A 23918-nucleotide genomic window follows, 5' to 3' on the forward strand; every position below is an offset into this window, starting at 1 on the left:
CATAGAAAGTTTTTTCACCCTTCTTATTTTAAAGGCAGAAAGGAGGAGCAAAATACAAGGGTGGCAGCTAAGGAGGGGAGGTGAGCCAAAGATTTGCAGACACAGTAACAATGACTTGATGCAGAAAATGGTGAACCACTTTTTTTTTTTTTTTTTTTTTTTTTTAAGTGGGTACCCAACACAATTTATGTGTTCATGAGGTATGATGGGGGGTCACTAGGACTTAGAGAACAGGGCTGGCAATGCTGGGAAAGTTGTCAATGAAGAGGAGAAACAGGAAATCAGATGGCAATGAAGTGGTCTATGAGTCTGGTCTTTGTGGAGAAATTATAATTTAAAATGTTAAAATAACCTTTTCTTATTATGCCTAAGAAGATGAGGCCAAGAGGGGATACAGTTGTTCTGGCACACAGAACCAGAGTGTTAAAACCTATTTAAGTTAAAGAACAACTCTGGCACAGAAACTGAAGGGGATGAACTGGCCAACAATACAGTTATATTCTACTGAAAATGCATTTAGCTCAGGAACTATAAAGTTTTCAAGCTTTCAGAAGAGTGTAGTTCTGGAGTCAAAAGAATCTATTTCTGAAATAGCATTTGATCATTTTATGAAAGGATTTTCTCTGATGTATGAGGATTGTTCTGTTTGGTTGTCCATATTGTCTGTCCATGCCTCCCTTTCTAGGGAGACTTCTGAGGAACTTTAAGTCACAGCAGTTCTGGAAACATTCCTCCTTTTACTGGGGAGTGTTGGTTCACTTCTGACCTTGTAGATATGATTCACATGCCATGTGTCCATGAGGAATGGCAATCTGGTAAATAGAGCCCTCGGGTATAAGGAATCTGGGTTTTATTTCCATCCTATTCCAATTTGTTTGCATGATCTCCTATAACCTGCTAAGGATCTATGCAGCTGAATAAAAACTTTAGTGAATTGAAGGCTCACTTCTGAGCCCACTGCTTTCAGTGTGTGGTGCTTGAGATACCCAATGCTCTTTCTAAAATATGCTCCCATCAGAACACCTCGGTGCTCATTTTCCATCTCTGCTCAGTCACACATCAAGTATTTGTCAATGTTCTTCCACCAAGTCTCCCAGGGGAGTCTCAGCTAACATTACGTTGGGAAAGTTTCTCATTTTCAAGCTGGAGGGTATGAGAAAAGAGGAGAGCCCCCAAGCACTGGACACCACAGCAGGATGGGCACTCCGTGCTTTAAATTACTGGGGCATCTTGAGAAACTGAAAGAAAAACACTACAGCCTGATTTGGAACAGCTCCAGTTTGTGGGGTCTCTGCCCAGCCATGAAGGCACTCACCTGGGGTAGGGTGTCTTCTGAGCAAAGGATAAACTTAGTTTCCAGGAAAATTTACACATCTTACCTCATGCTTGTGCAGAACGAATGCAGTTGCTGAAACTTCACTTTCTGGTTGTTGGTTTTTTTTTTTATTTCCACCAATTTTACCTGAGGTCCCCCAGGAGATTATCCGCCCTAAGAATTAATAGCATGTGTGAGGGCTGCCCTCAGAGCCAGTGACTGTAACAGGGGCAGCAACTTGCTTTGGTCTCCACCCAAGGGGTCAGGGAGGCTGAAGGAAGCAGCTGTTCTAGCTGTAGCTTTTCATTTTGCTCTCTGTGCTGGAAACAGAGTCTGTGATTTCCTCCAAGTCTGGCCAAACTCTGGCTTTGAATGACAAACCCCGCAAAGAACAGCAAGTTCATGGAATGTTTTTGCAGCTGTCAGTTTTAACCCAGAGCAAATGACAGCGGGGCAGCTGCAACCTCTTGATCCTGGGAGTACCCAAACCCCATCCTCTTTTCCTCTTCCAAAGTGGAAGGCGTGCATGGGTGCTGCTGGTTGTGCTGTCTGCACAATCTGTCTGATTTTCCCTGGCACTTTGAGAGTCCTGCCATGGTGTAGCACATGCAGTCCCTGCAAGTCTCCATGAGCAGTGCAGTTCTTCATCTCCCTGTTGTCAGAGTGAATAATCAATGAGTGCCCACAGCTGCCTCTTCCATTTGTCATTTGACCAGTGTCATCCTGATGGTCATGGTCATCATTGTGGCTGGTCACCAAGTTGTTTGCTGACCCCTTTTAAAAGTTTCCAGTATCTTTCAGTTCAACCTGAGTCCTAGTTCTGCCACTGTTTTGCTGAAACACCTTACGAAACTCCCACTTAATCTCTCTGCTTCTGTAACAAAAGAGTTCAATTACAACTAAAAAAGTCCTACATTGTGTCATTGGTTGTGAAGCCTCCTAAATGATGGTTTGCAAAGAGCTCAGAGGGCCTGGATGCTGGAGGCGTTGAGAGCATTGGCCATGTGGTATGTATTAAGAAAGAGATTCCTGTGTTTAATGTTCATTTGTACAAGCTGAGATGAAGACAAGCAAGCTGACTGGAGCTGTGCACTGACCCACGAAAGTGCTGTGGCCTGTGAGGAAATGCTGGGAGCCCTGGGCTGGTTCGTACTGCAGAGGAGACAGGCTGGCTGTGCTCAGCTACATTAAGGGATGTTCTGAGGGAGAGCACACATCAAATACTCTCATTAGTAAAATGACAGAAAATGCTGTTATGGCTTCAGGCTGCAGCAGGGAACATTTAGTATAAATATTAGGAGAAAAATCCATAATTCCAAGAGTTACAGCAATTGGAACAAACTATCAGGGGACACTGTGGAATCTCTTCTAAGCTTCCAGCCATCTCTCTGGGAAGATTAAATAAATCCCAGTCCATGGCAGGAGTTGGGGTGGTCTGTGTGATCCCTGGCACTCCCTTCAGACTCAAACAATTCTCTGAATGGGAGGAATGGTTTGTTCATAGAGCCCACAGCTTGAATAATGCACTGGCTGCTCTTTCAATTATGCCCTGGCTGCTCCAGGGCAGGGCCCATGTTTCTTTCTGCCTTTGGAAAGAACCCAGAACATATTAGGCAGCACCACAATATAAATAATAGCAACCCACTGTCCCCATCTCAGCAGTGGTACAGCCGCTTTCTTCAGATTCCCTCCTGTGCTGTGAGCTGCAAGGCCAGACAGTAGCCCACTCCAGCTGGGAAGTCATTTAAGAGCCAGCTGAAGGGCAAAATCCCCTGGCTACAGCACATGACATGGAGAGTTGGTGTCAGTAAAGCTCTGGCAACTCTCCATCCTCTTCCCTTTCCATCTTCACAAACAGGTAGCAGCTCCAAGGACAGGACTGCCACTATTCAGTGGACAGTTGATACCTGACCTGGGAAGGAACACTGTCTTTCCTAGCAGATGATGTGCTGGAAAAGACAGGATGGTCTCAGATTATGACAGTCACAAATTTGCTCACCTTGGAGCAATCCTGGAGCTGAACCACAGCAGATGGTAGAATGGGTGCAGTGGCTGCTGTGGGTGACTGCACTGTTTAGTGGAGACGACAGGCCTGGGAGGTGCCATGTTATGGTTTTTTGGCATGAGACTAATTATTGCTGCAGAGATATTATGGGTATTCCTATCACTGTAATGCTGCCACCTGCTCTACTAGAGGTGTCCTCCTTGCCAGGCTGAATTGCACTGAATAAATTTGAGTTCCCCTTGCTAGAGCATGTCCCTTCCTGCCAGACTGCAGGGGTTTGGAAAGATGCAGGATAGAATCTGAAGCCAGAGCTTCTTTCATTGACACCAAGCAGGAACAGTACAGCCAGCTGAGCACCTGAGAGGGTGCCAAGAAAGAGCATCCCTGGGGTTCCCATCTCTCTGCTGCAGTTGTTGCACAGATGAAAGGTGGCTCTTGCACCACTGTTGGGTCCCATTTGGCCCCATCATCTTGGACTGATGTTCCTTTTTCTCCTGTTCTTGTCTGCAAAGGGGCTGCATTTCCTGCAGTAAGCAGTCTTCAAGCATGCTGCTACTCTCTTCATACTATGAAGGAGAGCAAGACTGATAGATAGTTATGGCAGGGGATAAAAGAAAGAATGAGAACATATGGACACAGATACCCTCTTCTGAGTGTTAGTCCTAGGAATATTAATATACAATGTCTCCTGTTTATTATTTACCCATGTGCTGTAATATTGGAGCAGTAAAAAATCATTCTGGTTGAGATACAAGTAGAAATGCCTCTCCAGTTATTGAGTGGTTTTGTCAGGTGTTCAGAATGCCACATCTGTCTAGCTGGATTGCTCCAGCATGTGTTCCCAAACTCGAAACAGGGCAGAGAACTCTGCATTTTTTTGGCACTACATTTCTAGTGCAGAGTGTCTGCAGATTTATAGAGCTATAGCAATAGTACTGGCCACAAAACAATACTGGCTGCAAGACACACTTATGATGATACCTAAATAAGAACAGCTTTGAGCCAGAGAGAACATTCCTAGGGATGTCAGTAGAATCTAATTTCCTAGTTGGAGGGTGCTGAATGACTTGTGGCTTCTGACTTGGGTGCCAGCAGATAATTCTTAAACACATAGGTTTACAAAGCACTGTGCAAACTTGATTCCTCCTCTACCCCCCGCAGGGATGGATAACTGAAGGCAATGGCTTTATTTTCAGTATGGAGAAGATGATCTGCAAGAGGAAAAGATACAGAGACATTAACTAATTTTCTCAGCGACACCAAAATGGTGCCTTAACAGAACACACTGAAGAGCCTAGTAGTATTTCACCCCCAGCCCTGTACTTAGACAATAAGGTTTGAGTTTCTTAATTTTTCCCTGGGTAATACAGAACAGGTGCTCCTGACTACATTGATGAAGGGGCAGGAGCCACTTTAAATGGCAGATATTTGTTTCACATGTAAATTGAAGACAGGTGATAATACTAATTACAAAAATAAGAAGAACCACAATGCAGATCTGAATTAGAGTTCACAGCTGATTCAGAGTTAAAGCCAGGGTTTTAAGGATTAGAGGCAGAGAGTGCTTTTCCACCAGAAGATCCCCAAGGAAGGTGGAAGTAGTACACAAGCTTCTTCTGGTTTCAGCTATAATTGAAAACCTAAAAGCCCCACAGAAGAGTTAGCTGGAGATGAGCTATACTGAAATCTACTGCTGCAGTTCACACAGTACTTCTGGGGAAAGGTCAGAGCAAAACTAATGAACCCAGGAGGCAGACACCCTGGCAGCCTTGTTAACCTGATGGGGTGCAGCTCTAAAAGGCCCTGCCCAGGGAAGCTTCTGTTTTTTCTCCCAAGGCTGGGTATTTTTCATTTGGAGGCTTGGCTTGAAGACAGATGCACCGCTAAGGACTGAGTGGTTGGCTGAGCTGTGAAGGGTGAGTGATATTGAGAATTTGCTATGATTCCTTTTGGATGTTATTTTTTATTGGAAAAGAATCAACTACAAGGTATGCCTTATGAGAGAAAAGGTGTCTCAGAGGTGCTTAGTTATATGTCACTAGTAAGTAAAAGAGATTAATTGCATTGAAACTGGGGTGTTGTTGATGATCATGGTGAGGCCTCTCAATTTTTTTTTTTTAATTGTTGTGCTTCACAACAGCTTCCTTATCTGTGAACGTCAAAGGTGTTGCTGATATACTATAATACTATTCATATTTAGTTGCTTCTAGGGGATGTTAACATGAGATCATAGTGTTGCTGCACATAATTGTTCTAGTGTTAATGATCACCATCTTTACAATCTTCCGATACTAAGAAAACATTTCTACTGAAATCCTGCAAACAAAGAAGCAGTAAACTGTGTTTTATAACAAACGGGTTAATAAGGATTTCTACTGAAATCTATCTCACTCTTCATGTCACCAGGAGCAGAATTAAATCAGTTTTGCAGGTATTGGTCCTAGTAGTCACTTCAAATGTCCACTTTGATGCTGAAGATTTTGGCCTGCGTTAAAAAAGTACTATCCTGAACAGCTTAGGTTATTTTCTTCTTTTTCTTTATTACTCTTTTTGAGGTTCTGAAGGATTCTTTGTGACGGATGTTAGTGTTCAGCTCTTGCTTATTAATATTCCCTTACTATTCAGTAACATGTTTCTGCTGCTGCAGTACTGCCTGACCACTTCCACTTGCAGTAGGTTGCGCCAAGATGTGTAGAAGCCCTGTCTGGCTCCATTCCTTCCTTATGGTCTGATTCAGAGGGTGGTTAGCTTGGCAGAGGGAGTAGCAGAGAAGAATAATTATGCCAAGACTATGTGTTTGGCAAGAGGCTTCTCTCTTCCTCACATAACTATATAGAATGTTTGTGAGTAGGAGCAAGTTTGTGAGTATTTTTTTCCTAATCAGGCATTTTCCCTTTTCTGGATCCTTTTTCTCCCTCTGGGACTGAGCTGAGTATGTTTTACTGCTTCTCATCAGAAGCACTGGAATCAGAACTTGAGCTTCCAAAATTAGGTGGGTGTTTTTGAGAGGCAGGACGCTGGCTGTAGAAGACCTGAGAGAGCACAGCCAGCTGACTCAGTTATTCACCTTATGCCAGACAGAATAGAAATAGCTGAAGCATCTGGATGTTTTGCAGAAGTGTCATCTCTTTGAGTGACAGCTTGGAGCTGAACTAGGTATGGGGAGCTGGGGGTGAGGGAAATTGGAGCACTGCTGAGTGTAGGAGGGCAAGGGGAGCAGAAAGAGGAGGCTCAGCTGGTGTGAGAGGAGAGATGTCAGTGAACTTTCGTCTTCAACCTCACTGGTGATGGATCTGCCCATCAGTGTGAAACTTGCATCTGAGCTTCTCCTCTTGTCCTCTGGGCACCCAGCACTGGGAAGCTGGCTTGGGGCCACCTGATCTAATTCTGGAACCGTTCTTGGGTTTTCTCTCCTTGGTTTCCCAAGTCTGTCAGGAGAGGCACACACAGGCAGGCATCAACCCTGGGACAACTGCTGCTTGCCAGTCCCAGCTGTGCATCTCATTAGCAGAAGTCTCCAGACTGCTGACCCTCTCAGTTGAGGAAATCCTAGTGGCCTGAGGACAGGACCCCACCTCTGAGTGCCTGGCGAGTCAAGAAATGGAAATATTGTCACAGCTGAGGCTGTGCCTTACACTGATCTGTTTGTTTGTTTGGCTTTCCTAACTCCTGGGCAATGCTCTCTGGGTTAGCCAGTGTTTCAGATGAGCCCCCAGGAGGGAGAAAGACCTTGAAGGTTGACTTCCTTCCAAGCTGACCTGTTTGTTCCAAGGAACAGAAACTTTCCATGCAGTATAGAGCAACAGGCCCTTTGTTTGTTTACAGGGTCTCTCATGTGTAACTCTGCACATTGCAGTTCATAGGACATAAATAAAAAAAGCGTAACAGGATTTCTCCTGGCTGCTCGCTGAGCTTGGTCCCAGCCACTGCTGTAGCCACCCACATGGGGAATGCCCATTGCAGGCAGTAGAGGTGGGAAAGTGAGAAGTAAAGGTGACAATGAGCAGTGGTTTAAACAGAAAGGTTATAAGGTGAATGTTTGGAAATTTCAGTCTTGATGTGCTCTCTGGGAGGAGATATTGCTCTACCAGCATGGCAGATAATATAATGGTTTTCCTTAATACCTAGGCATCATATATATGTATAGCAAAGAGTGGGAATGGAAGGAGAGAGGAAGAAAAGATGTGGAAATGGAAAGAAAAGGGTTAGGTATAAACAAATAAATGAAAAAAAAAATCTGTAGGAGATGAAAAGGGCTTGTTATTGAAGATGCTCTGCCTTCAATCCTACAGTGTCTACTTGAATTTTGCTGCTGAAAAAATTGCTGCCGAAATCCATGATCTAAAAGGCATTTTATCACTGCCAAGTGAATGCAGGTTTTTTATTTATGAATATCAACATATAGCACCCAGCTTGAGTGACTTTTCTGGGGCAGTCTGGTATTCAAGGCAATGTAAACATGCTGTTGATAGAGATTTTTGCCAGAATTGAAGATGATCAATCTGTTTTAGTAGGTGGTGGCAGCTGGATCTTTGAGACCTTTCCTGAAGAACTATCAGTTCTTTCCTCATGGTATAAAGCAGGGGAGAAGCTTGCCCTTGACACTGCAGCTGGAGAAAATTGGAGAGGTGCATTTATCTTTGGCTGTAAAATCCCTTTGGTGACTGGGCAGTCAGCACTGTGGATTTGAGGATTCCTTGTTCTGAACTGTAGAAACTTGGAGCCCTTCACACTTTTTCACCAACTTGGAATTTATATGGTATGGGACAGGAAGAATTATAGGTCAATATATTTTGATATCTGTTGAATGCCTGTGGAAATAAAAAGTTGGGCATAGTTCAGTTTTAGTAGGGCATATGTCAGCACTGCAGATCCTCCCATCATAACTGACATTAATTGTCACCCTTATTGGCAGACTCAGCAGGATGACCAGGGATGAGGGACACCTTGAAAACTCGAGTTCAGTTGTGCTGGTAGGACGGTGTAGCACAAGGTTAGAGCTGTTGCTTTGCTGGTGTTGTTTTGGCAGAAAGAAGATGTCAGGTTCCTGTGTTGCTGCTCTTGTGCCTCTGCTGAGTATCTTGTCTGCTGGACTACGAGATGTTGGCATGTGGCTTGGTTGGTGCCTTCTGTATCTATTTCCTGGGGAGTGAAATGAGCAAAATACCTGGAACAAAGTAAGTGTTAATGCTTTGGTCCCCAGACCTAAGTGGGGGGAATGTGTCACTTTCTCTTAGTTTAGGGAGCAGGAGAGTTGTGAACTTTGGTTATAGTTGTAAAACTGAGGTTTGCTCAGGACAGTTTGTAAGTGATGGTGGTAAAAACGGGAGAAGGAATCCTAGTAGGGTTCCACAACCTTTTTCCAACATGTCTTTAGCTCTGTGAAACACTCCTTTCTCTGCAATGCAGGTTTAGTGTAGTTACAAGCTTAAATCGCACATGGAGTTACCAGGACTTGTGAGAAAATTTGATAGTGCAGTATGCACCTCTAATTAAATCTAAAAAGTTCTGTTAACTGGATGTAGCAGATGGTGCATATGGCCTGTTTAGACCTTTGATCCAGAGGTTTCTACTGTAGACAACTGCAGAGTTGTGAAGTTAGAAAGTTGCTGATTTGGTCATAAACTGCAGTATTACAAGAGAAAAAATGATGGATGGCAAAAACCTAGGGGTGTTTGTTGCTTACAGAATGGCACCGTTTCCACAGTGCAAACAGATGCTTTTAAATGGTTGGCATGTGAAAAATCTTGGGGTTTTTTTCTGCTTTTATTTGCATGAGACTTAAGAGGAGAAGCCTTACTGCTTTGTCTTTCATCAGGATGGGATTTATTTTTTCACAGACATCTCAAATAACACCATGGATGCAATAATTATCTGGGAATGTCTTACTGTGAGATGTTTGGATGTCAATAACGATTAATCTACAGGTTGGATTCACATACAGCTTGGCTCAACGAGTCCTTAGCCTTCAATTTTGTAAAGGTGTAACATACATATATTCCTGTGTTTATATGCTGAGCTTTTGTTTTAAGTTTGGTTTTTTGGGTGATGGGGGTTGGAGACAAGGACAGGTGGGCAGTCTGCCAGGGAATGGTAAAGTTTCTGTTCAACTCCTATTTCCACTGTTTCTGAAATTTTCAGGTTGTTTTCAAATCTTTTCTGCTGAAAAGAGCCATTACTTTTAAAAGAAGTCCAAGGTTTCTGCTTCAGTGTTTACAGAACAAAATACTACAAAAACAATGAAATGTCTAGAATTTTCTGAAATTTGTTGATGAATTGGTCTACATTTAGAATAAAGAACTAAGAGCCCCTCTTTCCTGCTTCTTCTCTTCAGCCCCAGCTCCCTACCCTCCGAAAAAAGGAAAATCAGAAAGCTTTCAGTATGGTTAAAAGAACTGAAGAAGAGAACTTTAGAGGAGTTGGGAATATTTCTGGATTTAAAAAGTCATTAAATGTTTTCTTTATTTTTCTCAATTTTTTAAAAATTTAGTTAAATAAAACCTTTTGAGCCAGTGCAACCTACATTTCTTAGATTTTTCAATTTTGCTCTGGGCTTCAAACTTAGGAATTTGCCAAGCTGTGGTAATTTCCAGGTAGAAGTGCAACACAACAGTAAAAATCTTTGCAAGATTTGAAATTCGAGCACCATGCAATTCTACTACAGTGAGTGGCACCATTAAACCTGAATACATTTTGTGCTTTTAGGCATGTGGGGGAAGTGTTCATAGACAAGTGAGGGGGGCTTAAATAAGACTGGATATAAGACCTCACATTTGGTATTTCATGTCAGTGTATTGCTCACATTTAGAGACATGTAGAAGGTTAGTTAGACTCCAAATACCTTGTTTCCCTATATGTTGGCTGGAAGTGCCACACTTAACTCTGCCCTAAAAGTAAATACCAGATCCCATATTAAAACTGTTCTTGAAGCTTCTTTTGAACTTCAAAGATCTAATAATACTTTAATGTCCCTTTAAAAATATAACTCACTTGCTTTTTTTAAAACCAAGTACTTCTGAGCAACCCTAAAGTAATAAAACTCCGTGCAGCAACTGTTAGTCAGCAAAATACTTGGTGTCCTAGAATAGCTCCACAGTAAAAAAAACAGTTCCTATGAAGTGTGTCAGTGCAGTGATGAGGTTGTCTTCTTAAGGAAAAAGACAAGTAATGTTCGTTCTGACCTTAAAGTATTGAAAGTAATTATACCTTTTAAAAGGTATAATATTATAATCTCTATATGCTTAGGTGCTGCTTGAAAAAATGCCAAAAATTGAGAGAGTGCAGGAGAAGCCCACTGAAATGCTATTCCTCAGTGACTTTATTTGCCAGTCATCTCTGTTCTCCTCTAATGATTGCTCAGCTCCTCAAATGCTTTGTCAGGGTGTTGTGTCCCTTTTTCCTCTATTCTGTTGGTTCCAGTGACACTCATGAGCTTGTCAGAGACTCGGGATCCAGTGTTCCTAATGTGGGCTCTCTCAATGTCTCTGCTGCATGCAGTGCAGCAGGTTTTGATGGTCATGCAACAAAGGGTAAAAAAAAAAAAAGTGTACACAAAAATGTAACAAAATCTACCTGAGGCCAAACTGCAAATACAGAACATAGTGTGGCCATGGATCAAAATTATGATCATCATGATTTGTATTGGAAACTTCCCACACCATGCAGTTCTCTCCCACAGCATAATAAACATCACGAACTTTGTCTCAAGATTTTATTTTATGATGTCAACAGTTCTTAACCATAAAAGTGAGTTGTTGCCAAAAAACTCACACAGCAGAAGATCCTAATTTTCCCATCTAATGTGGCACTTATGCTCTAAATGCAGAATTTGTGCTGGCCTGCAAGTGTTGTTTAACAAAATAGGAACCAGATGAGGAGGATGTGCCGCCTGTCACTGAGGAACTGACACAATGCTGTCAGATGCACCCTGTCTCTTGATGCAAGTTGGTATCAAAATAGTAAATATTCCTGCAGGCAGGAGAAGTGAGCACAGAGGGAAAAAATGAAAGCCAGGGGGATGCTTGTGAGGGGGCGGGGGGAAGGTCCTCCAAGCCTGGAACAGTCTTGTTTTCTTTGATGTGAAATACAGGCAGTGCCTGCTAGCAAAAATTTTGACAGAAGCACTAGGGAGGTGTCCACTGCAGCCTAATCATGGGGTTGCCAGTAGTTGTGCCGGAGAAGTAAACACAGATTGTCATAGTTTCACCTCCTTCTCTGATCATATGTTTCACCGTGGAGCTGAGATTGCAACCACTGTTCTAGAACAAGGGGCAGCAGCAGCCAAGAGAATCATGGTTGTGATGGGGCAGAGTTAGATTGGCTGGATAGGGAAATGAAGTCTCCTCTCAGCTTTTGTGCTGAGTTATTAGAACTGAACTCTAAGGGGAAGTTTGTAGGCTACTGCTGTGAAGGCTACAGCCGTGTTCCTTGCTGGAACACACTATGGCCTACACCTACTTCATGCTCTCTAGGGTGTTGGTGTTCCAGAAGCTAGCAGACTATGACAGAGTAATTTTAAAACTGAATCTGTTTTTAAGAAAGGGAACTTTGAAACAATCATTGCAATGTCACTTATCAGCAAAAAGAAGTACCAGTGCGGGGAGGGAGTACCTGATCCCAGGTCAAGTTGTGTTAGTTTTTCAGGAAAAGTTTATGGAAGGGTATAGTGGAGCCCCTTGTGCTAGTATGTGATTCAGGAAAGGTGCCTGGGGAAGGAAGGGCAAAGCAGGGAGGCTGAATCTCTGAAGCAGTGCCAGCCAGCTGGTATTTTCAGCTCTTGCTGACAAAGCTGTGATCTCTCCTAGAGCCACGTGTGGGTTGCTCTTCTTCCTCCTGCTTGCACTGCCACACAAAAGGAAATTTACTGCTGGGGTGTCCCAGGGATGGGTAAATGTGGCAGCAGGGGTCAGCTGCCCGGTCCTGCCGTGGAGGCGACCACTTCCTGCGGGCTGGCCCTGGCTCCACACAGGAGGAGGTGCTGTGACACTCCATGCCACTGCCAACAGATTTATGGCAAACACTAACCTTGGCTCTCAGGGAAAGCTGCTGTTTTTATTTCGGAGTTTTCTTTTTAACCTGACTCCACTGTGACTGGACAGATGGACATCCACAGAGCTGTGACCCCTACTTCCTCTGCTGCCACACAGCCCTCCAGCCAGTGGTGTGGTTAGTGAAGGTATCACAAATTATCAAACCCAGGCTATTCCCACTGGTGGTTCAGATGTCTGCCTGGGCTAGCCTGCTGTCACAGGGCACACAAACTGTGCATGGCAGAGATGACTACTTATGTTTTCAGGCTAAATTATAACCACATTACATACCACGCAGTTCTGAAATCGAGTCCAGTTTGATTTTATAGCTGGAACAGAATGAACAGACCACATCTTTGGGGAGTGTGGGCCTAGCCAATGGCTTAAATAAAAAACACAAAAAAACCAACCCAAAACACAGCTGAAGAATTCTAAACCAGCTCTGCTTCGTGTCCAGAGACCAAAACATAATTTGAAGTGACTTGCTCAAAATCCCTTCATGGTGTGGGCAGCTAAAGCTATTGAGGATTTTGTTTACTTGTCTATAGAACGTGTTTCTGTTGAGTTCTGGCACTGCACACTGCTGCTTGTTTAAACGTGCCTGGGAGGAGAGGCAGTGTGAAAACACTCTTTAAATCAATAAAAATAGTTGTAAAAGTGAACAAACACTCCAGTTTAGAACAGTTCATGATCTTCAGATCACAATGTGTGTTTTTGGAGAGATGTGGTTCTCTGTACCTACTTTGGTGATCAGAAAAATGTGTGGCTATGGTGCGAAAACTGATCTTTGGAAGAATCCATACCTAACAATACTCTTACTAGTGTCTTGGACTGATTTACATAAGATTCAGAGCTGCTGCTTGATGAGTTAGCTTAGAGAAGTAAAAACTTTTTTGTTTTTTTTAACCTATTCTGATTTTTAAACTTTCTAGGGTACTTTCAAGTAACTGAAATACTGAGGCTTGTTCTGTGTTGTATTTGTTTTCCCCTATACCAAGCCTTGGATATAAAAAAAAATCTAGGAATGTACAGTAGAGGAAAAACAGAAGTGTGAAATCTCTGCAAGCAGGAATTGCCTTGTACCACACAGTCCTAGCCAACCCCAACAATTTGTGCAAGACTTACAGAGCTGGATCCCAAGTCTTTGAAGCTTCAAAATTGCTTCCAACTTGCTCCTACTTCAGCCACAGGAATGTTGCATGTCTACCATATGGGTAGAGTATTGCTGGGTTCCTGTGTGCAGCATGAAGAAATAACACTCTGGGAAAGGAAACAAGAAATAAATGAAGAAAAGTCTTACCTATATCATTGGCTGTGAATGGACATCAAAGTGCAAGATCAAGCAAGGCTGCTTGATTTCCCCTTTGGTTTTTGTGTAAATAAATTTTTAAAATATAAACACTCAGCCCCAAAAGAGCACCTTATTCTAAGAATGAGAATAACTTTGTCATCAGAGAGTTTGAGGTGAAAGGTGTCCAACCCAATTGGTGCATCTCCTGTGGATTACAGCACTGCTACAATAAAGGGTATTTTGGGAACAGCTCTTGAATAACAGTGTTTGGTGCAGTGGAAGCAAAAATAATTAGAAAATATTTTAAAGCTTCCTCTGAATGCAGTCCTTGGGCAGTGATTTTAAGCAACTTGTCAGCTTCAGCAGTCTCAGAGATGAGTCATGGAAGGATGAGTTCAAGGGGAGTAATATCACTCCAGCATCTGGTACTGCTGTTGGCATGAGGAGATTGCCATGCCTTTAAACAAGCACGTCCTTTCCTCCTCAGAGCTGTCATTTGTTCTGATTTGGGTTTGTTTTTTTTCTTTTCTTTTTTTTTTTTTTTTAGTGAGAACAAAGAGGCACTTTGTATTGGATTCTCAGGTGGTGAAAAAAAAAAAAATTATCTTTGCTGATTCATCCTAGCTGCAGGTGGGCCTCAATCCATGGTTTGGGCTTTGCAGAAGCACTGACCTGACTCAAGTGGTGTTTCTGCTTTGACTCAACAGGCTTGATCCTGAGTGTTGGATATTTACACAGATGTATGGACTTTTACATATGGATGCACATGTATGCAAACACACACCTCCAGTCTGAAGCCATGTTTTGGAAAAAACAAAGACTTTGTCTCAGAGCAGTCATATAGGGTAGTCTAAGCTGATTTGTGTATGCTGAGGGAAGGAAACCGAGAAAATATCTGTGCAATGTTGGAACTCCAGTGAGGCTTCTTAGCCATAAGATTTTGAGAACTCCAACTTCATCTTTCTATACCCCAGCTCTGCTTCAAGGAGCAATGGATATCTCCTTTATGTAGCTTAGGTACAGAAGGCTCTTAGTATTATCTGAAGTGCTGTGAAGCCTCATGTAATATATCAAATATCTGCTTTCCTCTCATGCTTTATATAAAAAGTAAGGAATTTTCATTAACTGATTTGGTGAGTGCTGACTTTCTTCTTCATTCCTGTTCAAGAAGAAATTCTGGGGGTGCAGCTGTTAAAGTGGTTTTGAGGGCCTGTGTGAGCTGGTGCTGCACATTTGTGCTGTACAGATGCACTTAAACATGAGTGTGCACAAGGCAGATGCTCTTGTCATGAAATAGTGTCAGGATGAGGCTGACTGCTTTGGGGACAGGTACTGGTGATCACCAGTGTGCAGGACAAGACCATGGGAGGTGCTGAGCTCTGAGTTTGTGCCTTGTGTGCAATCTCCATTTTCACTTAGTTATATCAACCCATCTCACTCCATAGTGACTGCCACAAGGTACAGGTTTAGTCTTCTGTGCTGTTCCTGAGTATTAAGCCATTCAATGTCCACTCACGTTTTTACTTGTCTCAGTTACAGCAGCTTCTCAGAATTGTGTGTACTGGTTGTATATAATTTAGTGCACTACACACAGCACAGCTGTTATGGAAATTAGATCAGGTCATCAGCCTTTTTTCCTTGCAAGACTATAATATGCTAGCAGTTTTTGCTCCATTTTTAATGCAATAAATTTGAATGGCTACATCTGTTCAAAACCCAAGATTCAGAGTGTATTTTAATCTTAAAGGTAAGACACTCTCTCGATTTAGAGTATCTGAAAGGGAAGAAAGAGAACATCCAGATTCTGCTGTGTTTTAGTACAGCTCTGGTTTCATGAACCCCAACGATTACCTGTTTTTCAAGAAACTGCTTGATGGTATTAGGAGTCTGAGTCCTCAGACAACTGTTTCTTCTGTGTTCTGCTATAGCACACCTTGATGCTTTTGATGTCTATCAGTGCCTCTGTCCACCATCTTAGGTGAATGTTAATGCGCTAATACTGGCACTTCCAACACTCACCAAATATTGGTGATATGCAGAAGAGGATGCTTGACAGGTGCTGGAGTAGAATGAGGTGGAAACAAAGCATCTTTAGATAAAGAAGAGCAACTGGAGCTGTGAGAAGCAACCTTGGGAGCTATAGGGGTTTGAGGAGGGGCACGGGGGGGAGAAAAATGGCTTATAGATATAGCTGAGAACCTTCTGTTTCTAGCATCTAATTGCTACCTGCTCACAAAGGGCTTTGAAAACAGAAATCTGCTCTTCAAGCTTTTAGCAGCCTGGAGCATGGGATTGCCTTCAGGTGTGCTGTAAGTGTAATCAATTACATGATTATATATTTATTTTAATACCTTTACTTTGAGAAAAGATTGGACAGGAATTGCCAGCTGGTGAGTCTGTAAATGGTTCCAAACATGCCCGAGATGCTCCTGTGATTAGTGTCTGGCTAGAAGTGAGGTGGCTTCACAGAGTGTGACCTATGACTCTTAAGCACTGCCATGGTTTTGCCTTCAAAGACATGTTTTAGAGGCTACATCTTAAGGTTTCCAAGCAGACTTAGTCACTGGAATGTTTGAATGGAGTCTTGCTGACGTTTGTTCTGCTTTTTTTCAAAGGCAGAAGACAGGTTACCTTTAGCCAAGCAATTCTCTGACTTATTCCCCTCTACCTGTTTCATTTCAGTGGAAAATAACTAATAACTTCAATAACTCTGGCCAAGCAGCCCAAGGGGAATTGTGTTCCTGAGAAAATGTCACCTCAGGTTCCCCTCCATTTCTGGATCCTGCATACACAAACCTGTGCAGATTTGTGAATATGACTCTTCTCTAGTAATCAAGAGATTTAGATTAACTTCCACTCTCTGATCTTGTTCTCTTGAGAAAACTGGAGACTTGTTTCTCACCTTAACTTGCAATCTTTTGCTTGTCCCATTCTTGCTCTGTTGCTTGTTTAGGCTGTAAGCAGTCGAGGTGCGGTTTGTCCGCGTGATGTTTGTGTAACGCGCTGGCCTGTGGTTACATGTCCACATCTGTGCCCGATCTGCAGAGGATATTGGTCTGTTATAGCTCCCAGCTGCCTGCCCTGGCTTTCTACCTCAAGCTGCAGAGAATCCTGCTGTTATTGCTCTGCTGGTCCCCATTTCAACCCCTATGCTTGCCAAGATGGCATCTGCCACATCTGTACACGGCAGGGCAAAACTGTCTCTGTTGTCTGTGAGAAATATTATGACAAAATTAATAGAAGGAAAAAGATTCTTGCCTGTGAGGCTTGAGTTTTGCTGTACATCACTGACAGAAGTGTGTATCATCTGCTCTGCCAAGTGGTATTTTTCCAGCATCCTTCACTAGGTTTTTTTTTTTTTCTTCCCCCTTATCAGTGTTACACTGTATTTATAGGAATTCCCTCCCCTTGCCTCCAGTGCTTCCAGACATAGACCATCCCTGGCCCCCTCTGATAGGCAGCTCCTTTTATGTTTGCTCTCTCAGCCTTACCATTTCAACAGAGCAGAACTGTGGTGTTGGTTTTCTCACTGGGAGTGACTCAGAAAGGGGATTTGTGCATGGCCAGGTGCCAGGGAAGAAAACACACTGTCAATGTACATTAGTGCAGTGCCAAGCCCTTCCTGGGCACAGTAACTTTCCTCTGAGGGCTGCTGCATGCCAGGAAGGGAAAACATGCTCAACAGGAGAGGAGGAGGCAAATGGGAGCAGCTTGTGCTAAAAACTGACCTGGCAAACTTAGATCAGCTACGTGCCCTTCTGCTGGCACTCAGAAGGTACCTCTCCAGGAGACAAATAAAGGTCTCTAGCGTTGTCTGGTGATCTGTTCACATCACGCCAGGTAAATGCTGTGCCTGCAGATATCATGATAGATACCTTTATTCTCTCACACGGGTGCACTTGCAGGGTCCTGAAGGTGTTTTAGCTGGGTGATAGGATAACTTACCTGGATGAGAAGATGCTATTGTCTGCTAGAGTAAGCTGTTTCACCCTGTCCAGTTATGTGCTCCTGTCATGCAGTCTTCAGGACACCTAACTGGGTGAGAGCACTAGGAAGAACATGAAAGCTGGTATTATATAGAAAAATTATTGGTTGGGCAAGCAAGAGATGGGAATTTTGGTTAGTGGTGGATTTTTACCTCTCCTGTCTGTAAGTATGGCATTCACAACACACTTCTGGGATATTATTCCTGTTCCTAGGGTTGCACAAGGAGGTGTATTCTCCTATCTGGAGATGTGAATTTAAGGAGCAAGGTAACTCATCTTAGTGCCATCTATTAGAGTTATGTGGATACCTGATCTGACCTGCTGGAGGCCTTGCAAGTTTATGTTTATTATGGAAAGCATAGGTGAGTTTAACACATGAGTTTTCCTTAAGGTTATTCCATTCATATTCAGGTCTCAGATGTCTGGCACTTGGGGCCAAATTCAGATGCTCTCGTGAATGTTGTGTAGTACCTTACCTTCTCTTGGTGCAATGGAAAGGGCCTGTTCTGCAGGAGCCAAGGCTCAGGATGTGGCAGATGATGTCTGACATGGCCAAAACTCCCGCATGCACACAAAACACAGCAGAGGACATCAGCAGTCCCAAGGGAACAGGCATCAGGAAAAGATCATGTTTGTTTCTCAAATAGGTGTAATTTTTATTTGCAGGGGTTGATAGGTATAATTTGTCATGTCTTAGAGATGTGAGAGAGACAAAGCCAGGAAAGATAATCTTATCTTTTTCACTGAGCTCTGCTGGGAGAGAGGCAGGGACAAAAATGAGGCTGTTTTTAAGTGCCTTATGGCTCATAAACAAAAAGCTTTACACTCAATTTCAGCAATTTTCTCACCTGTTTTATGGAAATGAAATCTTGAACCAGTTGATGAACCTCAGCTTGCATATATTGGAAAAAGATGTTCTAACATTTACCAGCCTCAGGAATAGGGAAGCTTATGTTTTCAAAAATCTTAAGAATTCTCAGGAGGGAAACTGCCAGGTGCATTCCTAAATACAGAATAGTTTGGTTGGAAAGTATATGTAAAGTGTTTGGTTCTGCTTAGATTTAAAACAAACGTAATTACAGCTAGTCTGTTGTGTCCAGAAAACAGAGGAGTGGAAAAGAGAAGCAATTTAGGTACCAGCTGATTTTAGTGCTGTAGACTCTGAGCTGCTAACAGCATCCATGGAGCTGACTGAGGTAGCTGAAGAGAGCAGGAGCCTTGGCTCTAACCACAAAGTAACCAGGACCCTTTTGCAAGAGCAAATGGTAGAGACCTGTTGCCTGCCAGCCTTGGATCTGGGGTTGAAATCCTTCATGTGAGAAGTGGGCATCCCAGCACAAAGCCAGCAGGACAGGAATGGGACTGATGAACAAAAGGAGCCATATGTTTCCAGTTTCTTGTAGGTCAAGAAAGGTATAATAACTGCAATTAGCAGGTTATTACTTTTTCATGCAGCTGTGAATACTTGTTTCTGAAACCAGCCATGAGATGAAAGCATATGAGAAACAACAGTTTTCCAGAACTATTCTCCAACTCATGTGGAGAGGAAATGCCCAGTGTGTTTTAGAATCTGGCTGAAGGAAATGTTCTTAGCTTTTTCCTGCCTTTTCCCCAAGTGGTTTCTTTCCTTAACATCCCAGTCTTTAAGAAAAGCTCATGTTCTAATGTAACAAAAATATAGTTCCTCTTTATTTTTAGAAATCACAAACAAATCTAATAAATGGAGAATGATGGTCAGGGAGCTCAAACTCGCCTTGGATCTTGAGCAGAAATAGATGTGGACTTAACCAACCAAAGATCCCATGAAGCACAACTCCTTTTTTTCTCTTTTCCTGGAACTATCATGATTTCAGGATCTCGGGATCATGTATAAATAAATCTGGCCACCAGACTTGGCCAGAGGTTTGGAAAGATAATTTCTTGCACTTTTAATGCTTAATTTTAGTAATTCTTTTTTTAAAAAAGTTTTACTAGTAACTGTAAAACATTATTGGGTGATTTTCTGTTAAGTTTCCCAAATCTTAAGTTAAGGTCCAGAAGTTACTGGGAAACCAAATCCCACCCTGAGGAGGAAAAAGAAAGCATTAAAAAATCCTTGAGGGATCAACAATTTGAAGAACAGCAGCAAGATGGTAAAAAATAAGGCAAAAACAATGTGTAAGCTGGCTCTTTGGCAGTGTTTCCTTATGGCTGGCTTGTTGGGCTGTCTAAATTCAAGGAGTTTCAATGCTTGAGGCTTTTAAAGCCAGGCTGTACAAAGTGCTGGAGAGCAGATAAATAGTGTACAGTGTTTAGAGAGAGGATAAACACTGCATGAGGCAGTGGAAGTTGCTCCATTCCTAAGGTAGCATCACCCTTGGACCAGCTCCTTGGTACAGCTTTTCTCAGTCTCAGTAAAAGGTTGGGGTGAGTGACACATCCACCAGAGGGTCTTCTGTCTTACAGAAAAATATAAGGGTATTTTAGACAGGGCATTAGAATTTTTGTCCCTATCAGCTTGTGGAACTATAGCTTCTACCTCAAGAGGGGTGCTGATCTTTAGGAGCTAGTAAGGTGTAAAATAAGAAAAGTATCTCAGGTTGGCAGACACAAAATAGACTAGAAAGTGTCAAGGTAGACACTTCAGTGTTTTCTCTTTGTTGGTACCAGAATGGTTATGGTTTGCAGTGGGACCTCAGCTGTACTATGCCAAGTATCCACACACACACACTGGAAAGTTGGAATTGAGCCCTGGCCCTAAACTGGGAAGCCCAGGGATGAATTCTGCTTTTCCACATCCTGTAATATGCTCTTGGCCACAAAATCACTGGCTAATATAGGAACAGAAGCCAGACAGTGCTCTGACTGTTGTCCCCTTAGCTGGGTTTTTTTCAGCATGCTCAACTCAGGATTTTCTCACAGTATCTGGCATATGAGGTTTTACAGGTGGGGTTTCCAGGCAAGTACCTGCTTTTTAGGTTTTGAAGGAGTATTTGGAGGCTACTTGGTGGGTTTATGGTGTCATGATTTAAAGCACATTTAAGAACAGAAACTTGTGTACCTGGAACAGTTTATAAGCACAAGCAGAGACACTTTGAGCTTCTGAGTCTATAGCAGTCATTGAGATAGAAGCTCAACTGACCCCTCGATGAGAAGGAAACTATTTATACATATGCAATGGAATAGACTGTACTGTGTGTAACAGCTTTACAAAGTGTTTGAGATATAAATATACTCATTCCATTGGGTCCTTCCTCCAAAATGACAGCTCCCTGATGAAAGCTGTGCCCACTTAAGGGTCTAGAGATCAAAGGCTTCCATAGAAAGGTTAGGTCAAGGGTGCATTTGAAGAGAAAGTACCCTTTGTCAATGCATTCAGAAAGAACAAATCAAATAAAGGCCTCAGATCTTTAGAGAGGGCCTTTAGGTCCCCCTCAGTCTTCTGAAATGCCTAGAGAGGGAGATATGATGTATGCGTGTTGGATTGACAGAGAAGGATAGAAACACCAAACAGTTATCTTTTATACAGGTGTGCCTGCTCTGGCCTGGCTGAAAGGATCCACTGGTTGAAGAAATGAGTTCACTTAAGTTTCAGTATGGCCCCAACTCTTTGGCCACCTGATACACATTCCCCTAAATGCAGACATATCCTTAGACCAGCTTTGTCAAAGGTGCTCTACTGGTAGGAAAGGACTTTAAGGCAGTGGGTGCTCTTAAGCCAGCCCTTTGTTTCAAAGGCCTCATCAAGTGAAGATTAACTCCTGATTCATCTTTTGTGTCTTCCTGACTCCTGTATTCAGCGTAGCATTTGGGGATGAAACTTGTACACCTTAGTCAACTCTGTCAAACATCTTCCAAGGGGTCCTTAGTAATTGTGAGAATAGCACTTCCTAGTTTTTTATTTTTAAAATATCAACTCGTGTGTGTGTGTGTGTGTGTGTGTGTATATATATATATATATACACACACATACATATATATATATATACACACACACACACACGTTTGTTTTGGTTTTTTTCCCATGAAATATCTTTCTCAGAATGCTTTTATCTGAGAACATAAGTGATGGGAGTGGTCTCAGCCTCTGGCCAGCAGTACCCAGTACTGTCACCCATTTGTCCTGCTGGGACATTGATTTCCTCTAGAGGGCACACACAGATGTGTGCACACACACTCAGGTGTGCACTCACACCCAAGCCCCTGAATGCAGAGACCCCAAGCTTGGCCTTCAGGTTCTAGAGTGGTCAGTGGGAAGTGAACAAATGAAGAGTTTGGTGGCTTGCAGGTATTGAAAGTGCCTGGCAAGCTGTATTTTAGCTGTTAGCAGGTACAGGACTGCTATAAAATATAAGGCCTTGGGACCTCTTGACACTACTCCAAAAAGAAATTGTGAACCCTATTTACCACATCAGGTGATGTGGCTCTGCAGGAGCAGAAACAAAGCTTTTAGAGCACCTGTGTTTTACTCCTGCAGTGTGTGTGCAACAGGAGTTCAACATCTGTCCTCTGCATGCTCTTGTTTATGCTAAGCAGAGAATGAAATCCCAGGAGGATGAGCACAGAGCTGCTGAGTCTTTCTACAAATGGATCTCTTCTAAGTATCTCTCCAAAGCATCTTCCTTAGTTAGTCATAAGGAAATGATGGGTTGCTCATGAATCTTGTCCTGAATTCCTCAAGATGTTTTTAAGACCCTGGCATGTACTTGATCAATATTAATAAAACAGAGCAGATGCACCTTCCTAATGATAGTAGGATTCTCAGCCTCTGCTCTTGCTAGAGTATAGCATCATGATGTATTTATTCAACACCAGCATAAACAGTATTTTTCAGAGAGCTTTACCACTTGAGCCAAAAATGTTTTGGAAACAGAAGTTGTGTTCAGAAACATCCTCTTCATCTGAAACCTGTCTTAAGTCACTTCATGTCGGTGCAATCCAAATACCCTGTGGACATATTTCTAACTAACAGCTTGATGCCAATGTCCCAGGCTGATGGGACTAAGCTGACTGACCCAAGTGAGCAGTTCTTCAAGGAGTAAGGAGGTTTCAGGAAGGTACGGAGCTTGCCTGAGAAATTATAATGAGGAGAGGACATAGGGCCCTGTTTCTTAGTAAACACAATTTGAACCAGCTGATAGCTCAGAGCTATTCCTTTGAAGTGCTTGTGGTCAGAGATGCTGCCTTTCCAGCTGAACCTATCGCAAATATACAGCCAGACCCCCGCTTGGCTCTTGGGAATAGCTGGAGGGCTTACACAAACCAAAGGTGCTGGGACTTCTGCTTGTCCTACATGCACTGGAGAGTCTCCACCTGAAAGCATCTGGAGGTGTTCCAGAGGAAATTTGTTCCAACTTGAACTTAGCCATTCCTGTTCTCTTACAGTACATGTCAAATGGGACAACTTCCAGTAGTAGCTTTGTATCACCTATTCCCTCTTTCTTCCATAAATGTTCATATTTTAAAATTCTCCCAGTGCTTTTTTTTTTTCCTACCTGGAATTGGTACAATTTGGCACTTCTTGAACTAGATCTGGTTTTCAGGCAGGCCAGTGCTTGCAAGAGGCAGATCCATTTCACATTTAAACCAGAATGAAGACTTAAGTTAAAAGTTAATAAGCAACACTTTTATACGGTTACTGTGGTTCTTGAAGCAATTTTGTTGACTTTTTTTGTTGTTGTTGTTGTGGTTGAAACACCTCTGTGCATCTGTTGAGAAGTAAGGTTGTCTCTCATATTTTAAGATACTTGAACTGTTTTAGGGTTTTAACAAAGAGTAGCAGAATAAATTTCAGGCCTCACTGCAGGAAGGATTTCTAATTGCTGAAATCTGGAACATATTGAAAGCTGCTTAAGGAGTGTGATAAACAGCAGTTTTCAGAGCTGAAATATAACTATGTAATGCAATGGGGAATACTTTTGAGTGAGAGAGAAATCTAGTTGAGGCAGTTGCATAAAGGGCTTGATTTAAGTCAGTAGGCATCTTTGCTTCTCTGAAGATTTAGGTTGAGTCGAAGCACACTTTAACCCAGGTTGGAATATGCCTGATTTTTCAGATTTGCTAACTGCAGATTTCAGTTTACTGAATTTCTGAACCCACCTTCCTTCTACACCCAACCAGTGAAGTGTGTAAATGTGGCACAGGAAATCCTAAGCAAGGTAGGCTTGTGACCACAAGACTAGCATCTCGTCTGGTTTTTGAGACAGACCCAAGAAATCCTGTAGATGATAGAACAACTAGGCTAAAGCTGGAATTTTCTTTCTAAATCATGTTCTTATTCATAGGGTGTAAAATACCCAAACTTATGTCCCTT

The sequence above is a fragment of the Heliangelus exortis genome, chromosome 12 (genome assembly GCF_036169615.1).
Source record: "Heliangelus exortis chromosome 12, bHelExo1.hap1, whole genome shotgun sequence".
Taxonomy (NCBI): domain Eukaryota; kingdom Metazoa; phylum Chordata; class Aves; order Apodiformes; family Trochilidae; genus Heliangelus; species Heliangelus exortis.